Source organism: Moschus berezovskii, chromosome 9 (assembly GCF_049115385.1).
Source record: "Moschus berezovskii isolate FMDL1 chromosome 9, NW_MosBer_1.0, whole genome shotgun sequence".
Classification (NCBI taxonomy): domain Eukaryota; kingdom Metazoa; phylum Chordata; class Mammalia; order Artiodactyla; family Moschidae; genus Moschus; species Moschus berezovskii.
The window spans coordinates 74,956,363-74,973,824 of NC_142468.1; positions in this window are offsets into that span (position 1 = coordinate 74,956,363).

Sequence of the window (17,462 nt, forward strand, 5' to 3'; positions counted from 1 at the left end):
AGGATCTTCCTGACCCAGGGATCGAACCCAGGTCTCCCGCATTGTAAGCAGATGCTTTACCATCTAAGCCACCAGGGAAATCCTAAGTGCTAATAAGTGATTATTAAATCTAAATGTCAATGACTTGTGTAACAGAAATAGCTTGTCCATATTTAGTTAGCACCTGAGTCTGTTATTATCACTTACACGAATTAGGAGAGGTATTGGCACCTGTTTCAGAGTAGGAAGCATTTTTCCTAGAGGGTTTCAGCAGGCAATTTCTCCACAATCCATAGCATCATTTCAGAAGAATCATTAACACCTGATTTTAAAAGATAATTCATTCACATTCTAGAGATGTTTAGAGCTGGGAGGGTCTACCCTAGGGATTCTGTGTTTCATAAGCATTTTAGTTACAATTTATACCAGTTTCAGCTCTCTTAGAAAAAGTAAAAGACACCGTTTTTCCAAGATTGACCAGAAGGAAGGAAAGATGGCTAAAGACATATTCTGAGGTCAGGAGGAAGGAAGTATAAGGAAAGCAGGAGGAGGAGGTGGCTGTTTGACTCATTTGCCTTTCAATGCCTTTTTGCCTTTCCCTGTTTCCCAGGCTCCCTTGTCAGCTGACATCTGGCTGGGTCTAACGTGAGGCGGCTGAGGGCAGAGTAGAAGGTGAGAAAATGGAAGAAAACAAGGTAATTCATTTTCGCTCCCAATAGCTGCGTCTTCTCTGAGGCTCCATCTCCTGCCAGGTAAGCCTGGTCCCCCCCGGGCACCAGTCACGTCACCTCTTCCCCTGGTCCCTGCAGCCTAAGGAGGTCACGGTTTCTGTCATATTGTTAAGCTCTGGTTTATTTCACCAACTCCTGTTTGACTTCCTGGCCCTTCTATCACCTGTATAAACCATTTTCTATATTGAATTATTTCTGTGTGAAATCCTTAGGATATTTTCTATTTTCCCAACTGGTCCCTGACTGATACACTCATCCATAGGGGAATCAAGAATGAAGTATTATGGGAAAAAAATTTAGAACAACTCCTGTGGGGAACAGACAGGAGGGTGTTTCTTGATCGTTCATGATTCACTTAGCTGCTGCTGCTGCTGCTAAGTCACTTCAGTCGTGTCCGACTCTGTGCGACCCCACAGACGGAAGCCCACCAGGCTCCCCCGTCCCTGGGATTCTCCAGGCAAGAACACTGGAGTGGGTTGCCATTTCCTTCTCCAATGCGTGAAAGTGAAAAGTGAAAGTGAAGTCGCTCAGTCGTGTCCGACCCTTAGCGACCCCATGAACTGCAGCCTACCAGGCTCCTCCGTCCATGGTATTTTCTAGGCAAGAGTACTGGAGTGGCTTGCCATTGCCTTCTCCGGTTTAAGTTCATAGGTAGTGCTGTTGCTGCTGGCCTTTGAACAACATTTTGAGTAGCACTGCTGCTGCTGCTGCTGCTAAGTCACTTCAGTCGTGTCCGACTCTGTGTGACCCCATAGACGGCAGCCCACCAGGCTCCCCCATCCCTGGGATTCTCCAGGCAAGAACACTGGAGTGGGTTGCCATTTCCTTCTCCAATGTGTGAAAGTGGAAAGTGAAAGTGAAGTCGCTCAGTCGCGTCCGACCCTTAGCGACCCCATGGACTGCAGCCTACCAGGCTCCTCCATCCATGGGATTTTCCAGGCAAGAGTACTGGAGTGGCTTGCCATTGCCTTCTCCATTGAGTAGCACAGAAATAGGGAATTAGAAAAAGGTGAAAGTGTGTGAACTGCTCTGAGAGCCCAGTTTAGTAACTTACTCTGAGTTTGTAAGGACCCTGCCAGCATGGTTTAGTAACCTTATCCAGTCACTCTCAGCACCTTGAGGGGAAGAGCTGATAGGGTAGACATGAGTGAGCCCTCCTCATCTGACACATGTACAACATTAAGGAGTCAAGATTCTAAGATGCGAGGAAAAGCAATCCTGAGATGCCCCATTGTAGACGTGAGGCTCTGTGAAGGGTCAGGTTGGCTCAACTGACCTGAGAAATGTCAAAAGGATTATGGAAATGATGTGACCCAAAATAAGCTTCAGTAGATACAAAGGGGAATGAGAGGGAAGGGGAAAAGAGTTAGCAGCCTGGGAGAAGCTGAGTTTGGATTCTCCGCAAAGGAAAAATTTCAAGTAACAGTGAATGATGTCTCTGTTGTGACAACTACAGCAAGTAGAGTTGAGTGGAGCTGACAGTCAATAGGCTTGAAGTAGATGGTCAGGGGAACCAAAGACAGAATCAGTAATGCAAGTGGTAAAGTCTTAGAGGGAAGGTCAAGGGAGCAAGGTTCTGTACAAGGTCAAAGTTATACATAAGCTTGTAGACTGCAGGATGAATCTGAGGTTGAAGAACCTCTGACACTCACTGGAATTCTGTGTGCCTATGCATATCTGGAGGGGTGCTTTTCCTCTTATGAAGGAGTTCCAGATTCTCAAAGGGATCTGTGACCCCCAAAACCTTAGAAATCAGTGCTAAAAGTAGTACTGTGAGCTGTGTTGGTTGTCACTGAGGAGTAGAAAAATCTGTTGAGTAGCCCTTGAAAAAGGCAAGAGGGTGGAGTAAAACTTATGGGGATTTCAAAAGGAAATGTCATGGCCAATAATCATCAATGCCCTCTAACCACCAGGTGAAAGACCAAAGAGTTAATTGCTAGCAGATCCACCAGGCCAGCAGCTCCTGAACCCACTGGTCAATCAGATCAAACAAGAGACAGATATTATGGACCTCTAGACTCGAGTAATCTCACAATTGCCATAAAATTAAAGTAGACCAATACAAAATAGATACTGCACTTCCTCTGACACTTAAGAACTATATCCCTATTTAGCCAAACTCATCGGGAGCCCTTTGGGAGTCATCAAGCACCTATTTAAGAGGGAAAGATGCTCCATCAGAGCATCAGAACTGCAAGGGGCACCTGGTGGGCTACTGGGTTCCTCACCACTTTGCAATCAACACCACTCTCCATCAACTGCAGTGTTCTATGTTCAGTAATCATTCAAGCACATACCAGGCAGGTGGTCCAGAATCTCTTTTCTTAGGGCCCCTCCAAGCAACAGTTTGAGCACCCCAGGACACTCCATCCACTGAAGTCAGGTGGGAAGAGATTATTACAATCCTTGTAGGCTCCTGTGCCATCTTGCTGCCACACAGCCTCGTTGGGAAAGTTTGATCTTGCCTGATGTGGAGACACTTGCCTAGTTGGGTGGCTGACATGGGGCTCTGTGTTTGGGATATGAAGTTAAATTCTCTTCATTCACAGTCATGGCTGCTTTCTAGAGCACAATCTAGCTCTAGAAGCATATGGAGTTGCTGCAACACGTGCCACCCCATCACGCTCTCCCCTGCCCTCTCTCCAAGGGACCACACTAACACAGAGTAAGTCCAGTTACACCCTTTCCCAGGACACATAGATACCCAAGAAGAGCCAGTGGGCCTTCCCCCTCTCATTTTTGTCTCTGCTGCAGGTGGTATTCACACTCTGCCCCTAAACGCAGAAGAGGCTGGCATCTGAAGCATGTGTGTGTGACCCCTCTGGCTCTTTAGGACAGTCTCTGCCTCCCTCACTGGACTCCTCTCGCAGCTCTCTTCTCCATATTACCCCTAAGACTATCACCAGATGGGGCTCCCCCATGCACTGTTGCCTCTCTCTCCTCTGCACTTTCACTAGGCACTTACTTTATAGTCTCTGGGAAGGGCATTCCTGCACCTCCTCGTGTGAGGATGGCTGAGATTCTCTCCAAGGGTCTGTGATTCCATCGAAACAGTTCAAGAGTTGGGACTGAGCCAGGTGGGGAGACAGAAAGGATTTTTCTGAGCCCAAGGAACTCACCATGTAGAGGGGCTGGTAGGAGGACAGGAGTCATGGCAGAGTCTGTGCAGGTACAATGAGTACCCAGAAGAGGGGCAGCTGACCCAGAAGGAAAGGGTCAGGAAAGGAAATCAGAAGGTCACACCCAAGCTGAGTCTCAAAAGAGTTTTTCAGGGCTTCCCTGGTGGTCCAGTGGTTAGGGATCCACCTGCCAATGCAGGGGACGCAGGTTTGATCCCTGGTGTGGGAAGATTCCACATGCCACAGAGCACCTAAGCTCGCAGGCCTCAGCTACTGAAGCCTGCACACCTAGAGCCCATGCTCCACAACAAGAGAAGCCACCGCGAAGAGAAGCCCACTGTGGCTGGAGAGTAGCCCCCACTGTCCGCAACTAGAGGAAGGCTGCACACAGCAATGAATACCCTGCACAGCCATAAATAAATAAGTAGAATTGTCTTTAAAGGAATATGTTTTTAATGAATTAGAAAAAAAAGAGTTCTTCAAAACCAAGAAGGAGAATGGAAGGGAGAATGTTTCAGGCAAAGGAGTGTATGTTCAAAATTACAGAGGAAATTGAGGCAACAGTGCATGGGAGAGCCCCGTCTGGTGATAGTTTTAGGGGTAACATGGAGAGAAGAGCTGAGAGAGGAGTCTGGTGAGAGCGGCAGAGACTGTCAAAAAGAGCCAGAGGGGTCACACTAGAAAGGATGGATTTTATCTTGAAGGGTGAAAAATCTCAAGGATTTCATCAGAGGTGGGAACATTATAATTTCTTATTTTAGAAAGATCACTGGCAGTAGTGTATAGACCAGGCCAAAGGCTGTTCAAGTTTCTAATCTACACAAGGAAAAAAAAATAGGAGATGGTGGTAAGGGAGCTAAAAATACTGAAATGTCAGGGCAAAAAGAAATTCCAGGTCATGTGAGCCCTGGGAGAGATTTGTAAAGCTAGGTGGACTCAGGACTGGGCAAGTCCACTGTCTCCACCTCATTATGTCAGAATAATCAAGGCTCACTCGTAGAGAATATGAACTCCCACATATGGGGTAGATCTTCCTAGCAACTTTCACCTGGAAATACAGCCAGGTAGGAGGTCACTCTTTCCCCCAATATCAAGTAGTGTTGACTCTTATCACTCTTCCTAGGAGTGTGTCTCTAGGAGACCTCCACATATTTCCATTCAGTCCCTGTAACTGGGCATAATAATAATGAGTTACTATGTAAGCAGAGCCAACAAAGGTCCATCTAGGCAAAGCTATGGTTTTTCCAGTAGTCATGTATGGATGTGAGAGTTGGACCATAAAGAAATCTGAGCACCGAAGAATTGATGCTTTTGAACTGTGGTGGTAAAGACTCTTGAGAGTTCCTTGGACTGCAAGGAGATCCAACCAGTCCATACTAAAGGAAATCAGTCCTGAATATTCGTTGGAAGGACTGATGCTGAAGCTGAAGCTCCAATACTTTGACCACCTGATGCAAAGAGCTGACTCACTGGAAAAAGACTCTGATGCTGGGAAAGATTGAGGGCGAGAGGAGAAGGGGACAACAGAGGATGAGATGGTTGGATGGCATCACCGACTCGATGGACATAAGTTTGGGCAAGCTCTGGGAGATGGTTGATAGACAAGGAAGGCTGGGGTGCTGCAGTCCAAGGAGTCACAAGGAGTCGGACACAACTGAGCGACTGAACTGAACTATGTATGCAGAGCAGGTTATGTATATGTGGATCATTTAATTCTCCCTTCTTACATTTTCTAGATGAAATAATTAAGGCAGAGACATTACATAACTTAACCAAGACTCTGTGACTGTGGCAGAGCTGGAACTTGAATTTTGGTCTATTGATCTCCGCAGTTAATACCTGTCTTTGTACCACACTGCTGCTGCTGCTGCTGCTGCTAAGTCGCTTCAGTCGTGTCCGACTCTGTGCGACCCCATGGACTGTAGCCCACCAGGCTCTGCCGACCCTGGGATTCTCCAGGCAAGAACACTGGAGTGGGTTGCCATTTCCTTCTCCAGTGCATGAAAGTGAAAAGTGAAAGTGAAGTCGCTCAGTCGTGTCCGACTCCTCGTGACCCCATGGACTGGAGCCCACCAGGCTCTGCCGACCCTGGGATTCTCCAGGCAAGAACACTGGAGTGGGTTGCCATTTCCTTCTCCAGTGCATGAAAGTGAAAAGTGAAAGTGAAGTCGCTCAGTCGTGTCCGACTCCTCGTGACCCCATGCACTGCAGCCCACCAGGCTCCTCTGCTAGCCAATACTTATTGGTTTATGATGTATCTGCCTCACTCGACTAGGGTATAAACTCTTTAAGGTCATGGACTGTCTCATTTTGCATTCTATCCTGGTACTTACATAGGGCCTGATAAACACAGTAACTGCTGAATGAATAACCTTCATGAAATGTTTTAAAGAAGTCATATGAGTTTGAATATCTTAGAATATGTGTAAAGAAGGAAGAATGAGAGACTTCCCTGGAAGTCCAATGCTTAGGACTTGGAGCTTCCATTGCCGGGGCCCAGGTTCAGTCTTTGGTCTAGAAACTAAGAGCCTGCAAGCTGCATGGTGCAGCCAGGGGGGAAAATAAGAAGATTACCATTATTACCCCTTACTTTATGTTGCGTTGACAGATTGACAATAAGTTGTATATATGATTGTCAAGTTCTTTTAAATATCAGAAATAGAACCTCACCTTACTTTCCTGAATCATTGTCCAGATATTGGCAGCTAAGGTGTTCCAGCTACATATCTCCATTTGCTGTCCTCAAACAATGGCTGTGCATGACTTAATCATCAAGGAAATAGACCAGACTAGGGGAGTGATCCTTGCTTACCATGAAGGCAGATCTCTGGGCAGCCTCAGCATTGGGTTACACTATGGCCTTTCATCTTTGGGTGTTCCTCTGACCAGGGGAATATCCAGTAGCCATGTGGGAAGCAAACAGGGCATATGTGAGTCTTTAACTATATTGTGCTATGGCAACTGCTTTGAGAATTAGAACCTTGGGAAGCATTGGCCAATGCATGGGAACTTGCTTAGTGCACAGAGGAGTCCCAAGGAGAAGTCAGAAGGGTGGGTGAGTTCCATCACCCCTCAAAAGCAACTCCCAGGACATTCATCAGGAGAACTATTATAAGCCAGACCTACTTAAAGAAGTGTATATTTTGAGAAAGTAACACTTCCTGAAGCCACCTGAAGCTTCAGTTTTGTGAACAGCCCGAGTACAGCAGGATTCAGAATGCTTGTTCTTCACATTCATGACTTCCTGTTTCTAAAGGATAAAAGAGTCTCTACCAGGACTCTGTGGCTGTTGGGCTGCTCTCCTCAGTTTGGTGACTTCATTGTAGATGAATCAGAAACAGATGGATCAAATTTCCTCCTAAAATACTCATGGATTTGGCAATTGAAAGAAAATAAGTAGACTATAGCAGATCTGCTAGGCTTCCCAGACGGCGCTAGTGGTAAAGAACCCACCTGCCAATGCTGGAGACACAAGAGACTCAGGTTCCATCCCTAGATCAGGAAGATCCCCTGGAGGAGGGCGTGGCAACCCCCTCTAGTATTCTTGCTCGGAGAATCCCATGGACAGAGAAGCCTGGCAAGCAACAGTCTGGTCCAAAGGGTTGTAAAGAGTTGGACACCATGGAAGCGGCTTAGCAAGTAAGCAAGGATAGCAAATCTGGTAGCTCCCGGCCCTTTGTGAAAGCAGAGGCCACTGAAAATTGTCATAACTATTTAGAGGGGAAAATGGGTTGCTATTGGTACAGAGGAAACCCCTGAAAAAAACTAGCAAGAGCTTTGTGGCTGTCTTACCTTGGCCTCTGAGATTTGTAAGCAAAGGCAAGGTGTTTGCAAAGATTCTACTAGGAACATATCTTTGAATTTGGGTTCAGAAACCTTACTTGTGAATTGTAAAGAAAGAAATTTTTAGAAAAGAGATGCTACAAGATCAGATAAAATATATAGATCTAAAAGTCCACTCTAAGAGACTGCATGTTGTATTGTTTGATGACTTTGATGTGGCAGTAGAACTTGTTGATAAGCTATTCCTCCCAACAGAAACCAAGTGTGTGTGTGTGTGTGTGTAACAGAAAAATACTTGTAATCGCTCTTAGTGGAGGCACGGGCTTCCCTGGTGGCTCAGTCCATAAATAATCCAGCTGTAGTGCAGGAAACCCGGGTTCAATCTCTGGATCAGGAAGATCCCCCGGAGAAGGAAATGGCAAACCACTCCAGTATTCTTGCTTGGGAAATCCCGTGCATAGAGGAGCCTGGCAGGCTACAGTTCATGGGGTCACAAGGGTTGGACGTGAATTAGTGACTGAACCACCACAACCTTAGCAGAAGCAACTGAACACATGAGGAGTGAGAAGTATACTAATAAAACCAGTTTGACAACTTTAATAAAACCACAAGCAGGCCATCATACAAATTGTTGTCTTTGGATGTCACTTTCCTTGGTCAGAACTCATCACAATGCCATCCATTTATTCTTTCAGCAGTCAGTTTTTCAAGGACCTAACCTAGGCATAGGAAAAGGAGTACGTCAAGGCTGTATATTGTCACCCTCCTTATTTAACTTCTATGCAGAGTACATCATGAGGAACGCTGGGCTGGAAGAAGCACAAGCTGGAATCAAGATTGCCGGGAGAAATATCAATAACCTCAGATACGCAGATGACACTACCCTTATGGCATAAAGTGAAGAGGAACTCAAAAGCCTCTTGCTGAAAGTGAAAGAGGAGAATGAAAAAGTTGGCTTGAAGCTCAACATTCAGAAAACAAAGATCATGGCATCTGGTCCCATCACTTCATGGGAAATAGATGGGGAAACAGTGGAAACAGTGTCAGACTTTATTTTGGGGGGTTCCAAAATCACTGCGGATGCTGATTGCAGCCATGAAATTAAAAGACTCCTTGGAAGGAAAGTTATGACCAACCTAGACAGCGTATTGAAAAGCAGAGACGTTCCTTTGCCAACCAAGGTCTGTCTAGTCAAGGCTATGGTTTTTCCTGTGGTCATGTATGGATGTGAGAGTTGGACTGTGAAGAAAGCTGATTACCGAAGAATTGATGCTTTTGAATTGTGGTGTTGGAGAAGACTCTTGAGAGTCCCTTGGACTGCAAGGAGATCCAACCAGTCCATTCTAAAGGAGATCAATCCTGGGTGTTCATTGGAAGGACTGATGCTAAAGCGGAAACTGCAATACTTTGGCCACCTCATGCGACGAGTTGACTCACTGGAAAAGACTCTGATGCTGGGAGGGATTGGGGGTGGGAGGAGACAGGGACGACAGAGAATGAGATGGCTGGATGGCATCACTGACTCGATGGACATGAGTTTGAGTGAACTCTGGGAGTTGGTGATGGACAGGGAGGCCTGGCATGCTGTGATTCATGGGGTCGCAAAGAGTCGGACACGACCGAGTGACTGAACTGAACTGAACCTAGGCATCAAATACTGAGCAATGCTCTAGGATTTGAGAACCTCATAAAAGCTACATAAAATGTAGACTCTTCCTTCATATGCTGTACAGAAAAGCAAATTAAAAAAAAATCTTTGGCTCTTTGTACATAATTATTCTGTATTGATCCCATACCATCAGAGTAGTTAGGCAAAAAAACTTTGTGATTAGATTTGCATTTGACCTTGGATTCTGCTACTAACAAATTGAGTGATCTTGAATGTTATTCTGTCTCTATGAATTTTAATTCTTTCATCTGTCAAGTGGGAAAGGTAATAGTTCATTAAATCAATGTAAGGACAAATTCCCTGCACTACCACACCTGAATTCAACCTTGATGTAGGTGCCAAATTCAGAATTAGATTACAGTGCACAAAACAAATTCTTTACTCTGGATATTTCCAGATGAAAGTGATTTAATGCAAAGAATTAGGTGCTTAGAAAATTATTTGAAGATGTGGAGGAGCAGGCAGGAACCCACGACTTAACCAGTTCAAGATCACCAGCATAACTGGAATCCAGATAGCAGGAAGTGGTGACTGATGTCACTACCACTGCCACCCTGCTGTCAGATGATGATACCCCCAAAGCCACTGTATTGGCACAAGTGTGCAGCTGCTGTCTCTCATTGCAGAAACAGCCCCAGAAAAATACTCTCCTCTTTCAAAGCGTATGGGAGTGCGTCTATCTGATGTTTTATTTTCTTCCAGAATCATTGCTGGCCTCAGGTTAGCAAATGCAGTTTTCAGTTTTTCAATCCTTCTGTGCAGAAGGCACATGGAAGGTGATAGGAGTAAATATTGTGCACCAGTTGACCATATCCAATGTTTCAGCTACTTAGCACAGTGTCAACATAGAAGATCCTAAATGTTAGTCGTCATTACTAATAGATGTACAAATTTAAGCCAACATTCATAAGCTATTATTGTTAGACGTGACCGTAGTTCGTATCATATCTTCCCGCTCAACTCTATCAAGTAAATCATCAGGAAATCTCTCTTTTCCATCTAGGAGTGGTTGAAGCACAGGTCAGTTGAATGCTCTGTCGAAGGTCAAAGTAGGGCTGGTTGACCTAATCTCAATTTAGCCATTATTCACCATTTTATAGTAGCTCCACAGGAGAAAGTATGGCCAAATTATAGACTGGATTTTCAGACTCCTTTTTAAATGAAAATATTCATGTTGAGGAATTGCAGCAAAGGTGTAATCACACTCAAGCTTTATCATTAGCATTGACATAGGAACCATTTCCCCCTGCCCCATTTGTACAGTGGCATGAATGAAGAAGCTGAAAATGGAGGTTTTTCTTTTTCATTTTTCACTATACTTTGATCTTTTTTTTGATTGAGGTTTGGATTGAGCTGTTACCTAATTTATCCTCTGTGGCTTTTGGAAGCTTTCAGATTGGATGATGCTATTTTGGAGTGCCTGGTGGGGAATCATCATCATATCCAGGTGGCACCCATTATCCAAAATGGTCAGATTACTTTTCAACCCTGAATATTCATTGGAAGGACTGATGCTGAAGCTGAAGCTCTTTGGCCACCTGATGCGAAGAGCCGACCCATTGGAAAAGACCCTGATTCTGGGAAAGACCGAAGGCAGGAGAAGGTGACAACAGAGGACAAGATGGTTGGATGGCTTCACGGACTCAGTGGACATAAGTCTGAGCAAGCTCTGGGAGATGGTGAAGGACAGGGAAGCCTGCCATGCTGCAGTCCATGGGGTCGCAAAGAGTTGGGCACGATCAAGCAACTGACAACAGCAACAACTTTTGAATTAGGCAACCATATGCCCAGAAAACTCAGAGAGTTTGGCATCAGAGAGACGGAGTTATTTTTATTGTGACAGCAGATGAACTTAGAGAGTAAAAGGGGCCAATGGAAAGCAAGAAAGAGTATGGAGAGATGCCCCTACGCACCCCCTCATAACCCAGAGGAAATTTTCCAAATCACTTTTTACATATGCCCTAACTGTTGATTCATCAAAGCTGTCTTCAATAGATTCACAACTCAAACCACATTGCAGTAGTTTTTAAATAAAGCAGAGAATTGAAAATGTGAATAGAGTATTTCTTTTATTTTTACAAATGGATGTGTTCAATACAAAACACTGTCAGCAGCTAATACCATGCTTGTTAATATGCTCAGATCAAGTGGGTACACATTCCCAAATGAAGTATGTATAATCAGATGCTCTCACACGCAGTTTGTCTTCTTCCTCCACATCATAAGAGGAAAGGGCTTTTTTTGGACAGATTTTTGTCAACACTAAACAGCGTAACAGCTTTTCTCAAGACGCTAGAGTGTTTTCCTTCTGATTCATTGTGGATGTCTACACGAGTATGAGTATTTCCTTTTAAGTTAAAGCGTTTTACACATTCTTTCTCCTGAATCAATTTACATACTTTTCTCATCACTATTTTTAATAAGTAACTTTTCTTACTGAAAATGCATTTCATTTTGTCCCAACCTTTCTGTGATGCTTGGAAGAAAAGAAACAGAGTTCATTTAAAACACTCTTGTTTATGATGGAGGAAACCACAAACTTTTTGTGATGTTGACCCACTCACAGACAGAGAATCTGAACTTTAGAATATTTTGTGTTTGGAGAGAAGGCACACCAAGGAGAATGGGCTCATTTCAATTCAATATATTATAGGAAGGAAAAGATCAAGGAAGAGCTGGTCTTAAAACTGTCAAAATATGAAAATTTGATGGGAAGAAAGAAGGAAAACAGAGCAGTTGGAAATGTAAAGATAAAAGAGTTGGATCCAGACATGTCTATGTAATTTCCCAGAAATGGAAACTGTACTGGCAATTTGGAAAGAGATAGCGAGAAACAATATGCATTAAACGTTGAGCATTTCTTACATAAATGAACTTGGAAGGCTCTTAGAACACATGGCATGATGGTCTTATGATTCATCTACATATGGCCTTGTTCTTAGTGACTGAGAAAGGGAGAAATGAACTTTCATAAGGAATTAAACATAGAAGAAGCTAAACACTGTTTCAGAAAAAAGATTCTGGGAAGCCTCTAGGTCACCAGCAGGGTATTAACTAACTTGGCCTGTTAAATACTCACAGGGATTGATCACATATGTAATGTCCTTTAAATTTGCCACATCCTTGTTATGTAGGTATCATTTTTTCTGTTTTCCTGATAGTCCAAGAGGTGACTTGTCTAAAGTTGTTTAGACAGTTGCTGGTTGAGCTTAGGTGCAAATAGATTCTTTCCTCTACACCAGTGATTTCCAAACCTGGTTACTTATGAGAATCATCTGAAGAGTGCTGTAAAAATACAGATTCTTGGGCTCTAGCCCAGGAAATTTTGATTCAGTATTCTAGAGCAAGCTCTTAAGTTCAGTTCAGTTCAGTTCATTTTAGTCGCTCAGTCATGTCCGACTCTTTGTGACCCCATGAATCACAGCACGCCAGGCCTCCCTATCCATCACCAACTCCCGGAGTTCACTCAAACTCATGTCCATCGAGTCAGTGATGCCATCCAGCCATCTCATTCTCTGTTGTCCCCTTCTCCTCCCACCCCCAATCCCTCCTAGCATCAGAGTCTTTTCCAGTGAGTCAACTCATCGCATGAGGTGGCCAAAGTATTGGAGCAAGCTCTTAGAATCAAACAAAGTCCCTTCAGTGACTCTGATGCCTAATCCATTTGCGAAAACAATTGTGGGTATTGCTGTGGGTATTGTGGGTATAGTTACAACCGGAGATAGTGTGAGAACCGGTGAAGATAAGAGATCAGGAGAGAGTGGGTGTAGACAGAACTACACCTGACCATAGTCAGTCTCTCAAGATTCTACCAGATCTGAAAAACATGACTTGGCATCACCTGAATTGATTTCTGAGACCCCAGACCTTTCTAACCAGCCTACTTCCTGCCAAATGACAATCAGATACTCATGTGGTTTGAAATTGGGTTTTCAGAAGCCACAACAACCATGATAAAATGCTGTCACTATACCCTGTCTCTTCAAGATGAATTAGGATGAGATACGCAAGCCTCCATCAATAAATAGTAAAGGAAAAGGCATCAGGAAATATGGATGCCCTGAAAGTGTAGTTTGACCCTGCTTCAAAGAAAAAGAGTAAAAAGTAAAATCAGTTGACAAAATGTGCATCATTCCTGGGCACGTACACATATGCTCCTTCTCTCATTTAATATCACTTTCTTCTTTTATGCCCTATTTCATCAGGCTAAGAAAATGAAAATATCTGCTTACTGCACATCTTTCAGGTCTCCCCCAAAGACAAGAGAAACAGTGCATTATTAATTTCTCGTGAAACTTTACTGTGATATTTTTAATGGAGTGGATGCTATCCTATCTGGCAGGCAGTGAAACTTCCTCACTTTTCTGGGGTCTTTGGAATGTTGTTTCCTGATTGGTTTTACAAGGGGACGGGAAGCGGTTGAAGTTCCCAGAGTGAGTCTGTGCCATCATTACTGGCTGGTCTTCAATGGGTGGGGCACACAGAGCATAGAGATGTGCTCTCTGATTCCACTAAGAAATAACTAAGAATTGAGGTTCTACTGGAAGGCTCAGATCCAGGGCCATCCATGGTCATTTGTCCAGCAAGTTCTAAGCAAAGTGCAAAAGCCAGGAAAACTGAAGGTAGAGCAAGGCTTCTAACGCAAAGGAGAATGATAACAACTCTGCACTTTTATCTATTCATTTAACAAATGTCTGTGAGCATCTACCGGAGAAGGCAATGGCAAGCCACTCCAGTACTGTTGCCTGGAAAATCCCATGGATGGAGGAGCCTGGTGGGCTGCAGTCCGTGGGGTCGCTGGGGGTCGGACACGACTGAGCGACTTTACTTTCACTTTTCCCTTTCACACATTGGAGAAGGAAATGGCAACCCACTCCAGTGTTCTTGCCTGGAGAATCCCAGGGACGGGGGAACCTGGTGGGCTTCCGTCTATGGGGTCACACAGAGTCGGACACGACTGAAGTGACTCAGCAGCAGCAGCAGTGAGCATCTACTATATTCTAGGTACTCTGCTAGAGCCTGGGGAGACAGGGAACCAGGCAGAGATGATCCTTGCCCCCCAGAGCTTGTGGAGGAGACAGACAAAAATGAGGTAAGTTAAACTGAATAATATGACTGGTAAGAGCTAGGAAGAATAGGTCTTAGGTAAGGGAAGGACATCATCTAGTATGTGATTTAAGAAGCTGACTCCAGCAGCTGCATGTCCATGTCAATGGAATTGAGGAGAGCAGTCAGTAAAGAGATACTGCATCGATCCAGATGAGAAATGACCGTGACCTGGACTGGGGTGCTGGCAGCAAAGAGATGGGGTGGACTTGAGCTCAGCACCTGAATGGCCAGCACCAGCATCTAGCTGAAGGATCAACACTGGTGCTTAGTACTTCTGATACAGTTTCCACAGGTGATAGGATAAAACAGCAGACTAAAGCAACAAGATCTGGGGCAGTTCTGTTACCATTCAATTCAGCCTCCTTTATTTTAAGTGAAATCCAGTTCAACAAACATTTACTGAGTGAGTATCTTCTTTGCCTAGGACACAACCCTAGACACAGAGGGAACTCAAGGATGAAGAATGAAATGATGCCAGATCTCAAAGTCTACATTCCATGGACAAAGATACATCAAGCAGACGTGCAACTAAAACAAAGTAAAATATACTCCTAGAATTACAGAAAATGCTCAAGGGTCTGGAAGGAAGCCTTGAGCTAGAAGCAACAATTTAAAAGAGGTGAGGGTGGGAAATCCTAAGTGGAAGGAGTGGCAGGAGCAAAAGCCTGAAAGTGGGGCTCTGGAGATATGCTTAGGCCAGCCAAGGTCCAGTTTGGCTGGAGCATTGGATTTACAGAAAGTGAGACTCAGAGTGTCCCCAGGGATAGGAGTGACCACTTGTAGCTTCTTTCCCATCTTCCTGCAGCTGTATTTGTGCAACTTTATATCAAATGTTTTTATCAAAAGCAAACTTTAATTCCTCTTCCTAGTGGCAAGATTCTTCCCCCTAGATTGACAGCACAGAGCTCACATAGCAATGATGACTATTAAAATAGACACTTAGAGAGACAAAGCCAAAGTTTAGGCACCAATGAAGGGAAGCTGTTGTTTTCTGAAATAATTTGTCTTTCTTATTTAAAAGGTATGATCCCTTTCCTCCTTCTCCCTCTCCCTCCCACCCTTCCATCCTTTCAAGGAATATTGGAAACATAACAAGGGGCTCAGGCTAGTGTCCTGAGGTTTTGGCTAGACAGGCTTTTTGAGGCTGCCCCGGTAGCGCAGCTGTTAAAGAATCTGCCTGCCAATTCAGGAGGCGCAAAAGATGTGGGTTCGATCCCTGGGTTGGGAAGATCCCCTGCAGTAGGAAATGGCAACCCACTTCAGTATTCCTGCCTGAAAATTCCATGGAGAGAGGATCCTAGTGGGCTACAGTCCATAGGGTTGAAAAGAGTTGGACAAGACTGAATGACTAAGCAAGGTGTTGAGAGGTGGCCACAGAGATTTGTCCAAGGAAAGTATACCCTAATCTGCCCGTGGATGTTCATGGATCTCTCTGGCTAGCAGAGTAGCTGCTGCAGGAATCATTGTGATTTAGTTCAGAAAGTTTTTCTTCTATGGCTCTATGCAACAGTGACTAAGAGCCATGCTTGACAGTATTTATTTATTTTTATTGAAGTATATTTACAGTTATAAAATATTTGCTGTATTCCTTGCATTGTACAATTTATTGCTGTAGCTTATTTTATACCTAATAGCTTGTACCTCCTGCTGTCCTGCCCCTATATTGCCCCTCCCCTGTTCCTTCTTCCCACCAATATTAGTTGTTAGTTGCTCAGTCATGTCTGACTCTTTGTAACCCCATGGACTGTAGCCCGCCAGGCTCCCCACTGATAACCTCTAGTTTATTCTCTATATCTGGAGCCTGCTTCTTTTTTGCTATATTCACCAGTTTGTTGTCCACACATTACAGTCTTTAAGAGCCTGTGCCCAGCCCTGCATTTCCCTACACCATGGTGTGTGTGTAGGCAGGTAGACACATGCCCCTGGGAGATCCCAAGACCCCCTCACCACTCAGGCTGATAGGGTAACCAATCATCAGGAACCCCCCTGGAGGTCATCTGAAAGCTAGTGTGGGGGATACACTATCATGCTGTCCAGTCTGAAGTATGTCCTCTGTATTTTTCTCTCTCTCGTCACACAGACAACTAACAGGATCTAAAAACCAACATTAAAGGCCAGGCTACCTAATCTCCTTGGAAGGTTCCACCTCGTGCCATGGCCTTCAACGCAGCGGGAAATGCAATTTGCTGCTCATCTTAGAGATTTCCTTTCACATTCTGGGTGTGAGCATAAAGGGATTTCTCTTTACATTGGTTTCATCCTTCTCTGATCCTCTTTCCAAAGGCACCACATTTCTCCAGAGACTGTGTCCCAAATGCCGTCTGTCTACAAAGCTCTTTACAAACATTAATAGACAAATGCTTAGTTTATATAAAGCACACATGTATTGCTCTGACATAAGCAGCGAGGAGCCCACAGTTTACATTTTTTGTCTTTCTTTTAAAAAGGAATGAGAAATCATATTCCAGATGATCCAACCTTTCAAGCCAGGGAGGGAATGAGTGAAGAAGGAACCAAGACTTAAAAGAGATTTAAATGTGAACCCTTTGTGAGCCCAGTGCAAATTGACATATGAGCGCCTGTTGTTCTTTAGATGGGAAAGTTGGTCTTGAATTTACTTTCCCACCTTCAGCTCTCCACTTCTCTGCCCTGAGCAGATCCCCAACACTGAGCTTATTAATGAGCAGCTAATGTTAAAAACAGACTGATACTGTCTCTCACTAATAACAATAGTAATCGCAATAAAGCAGTTTTTACATGAAACCCCAACAAAACAGCATACCTGAGTTTTCAGTGTTCACGTATTCAGAATTTTTTGCAAGCAAAGTCATTAGAATATAAACTTGTATTTCTCATACATATGTCCACATCTTATACAATCAATGTCTTGACAATACCAGCTGCTGAATTATTTAAATTACTTGGCATTTAAGGTGCTTTTTTGTGGTGCAATCACAGTGTTTGAATACCAGCGCTAACACAGTGTGCAGTGTAGACTCAACTACACAGTGTGTGGTGTGGAAGGGGTGTAAATATCAACCGACTGTGAATATTTCCTCTGTCTCATATAGC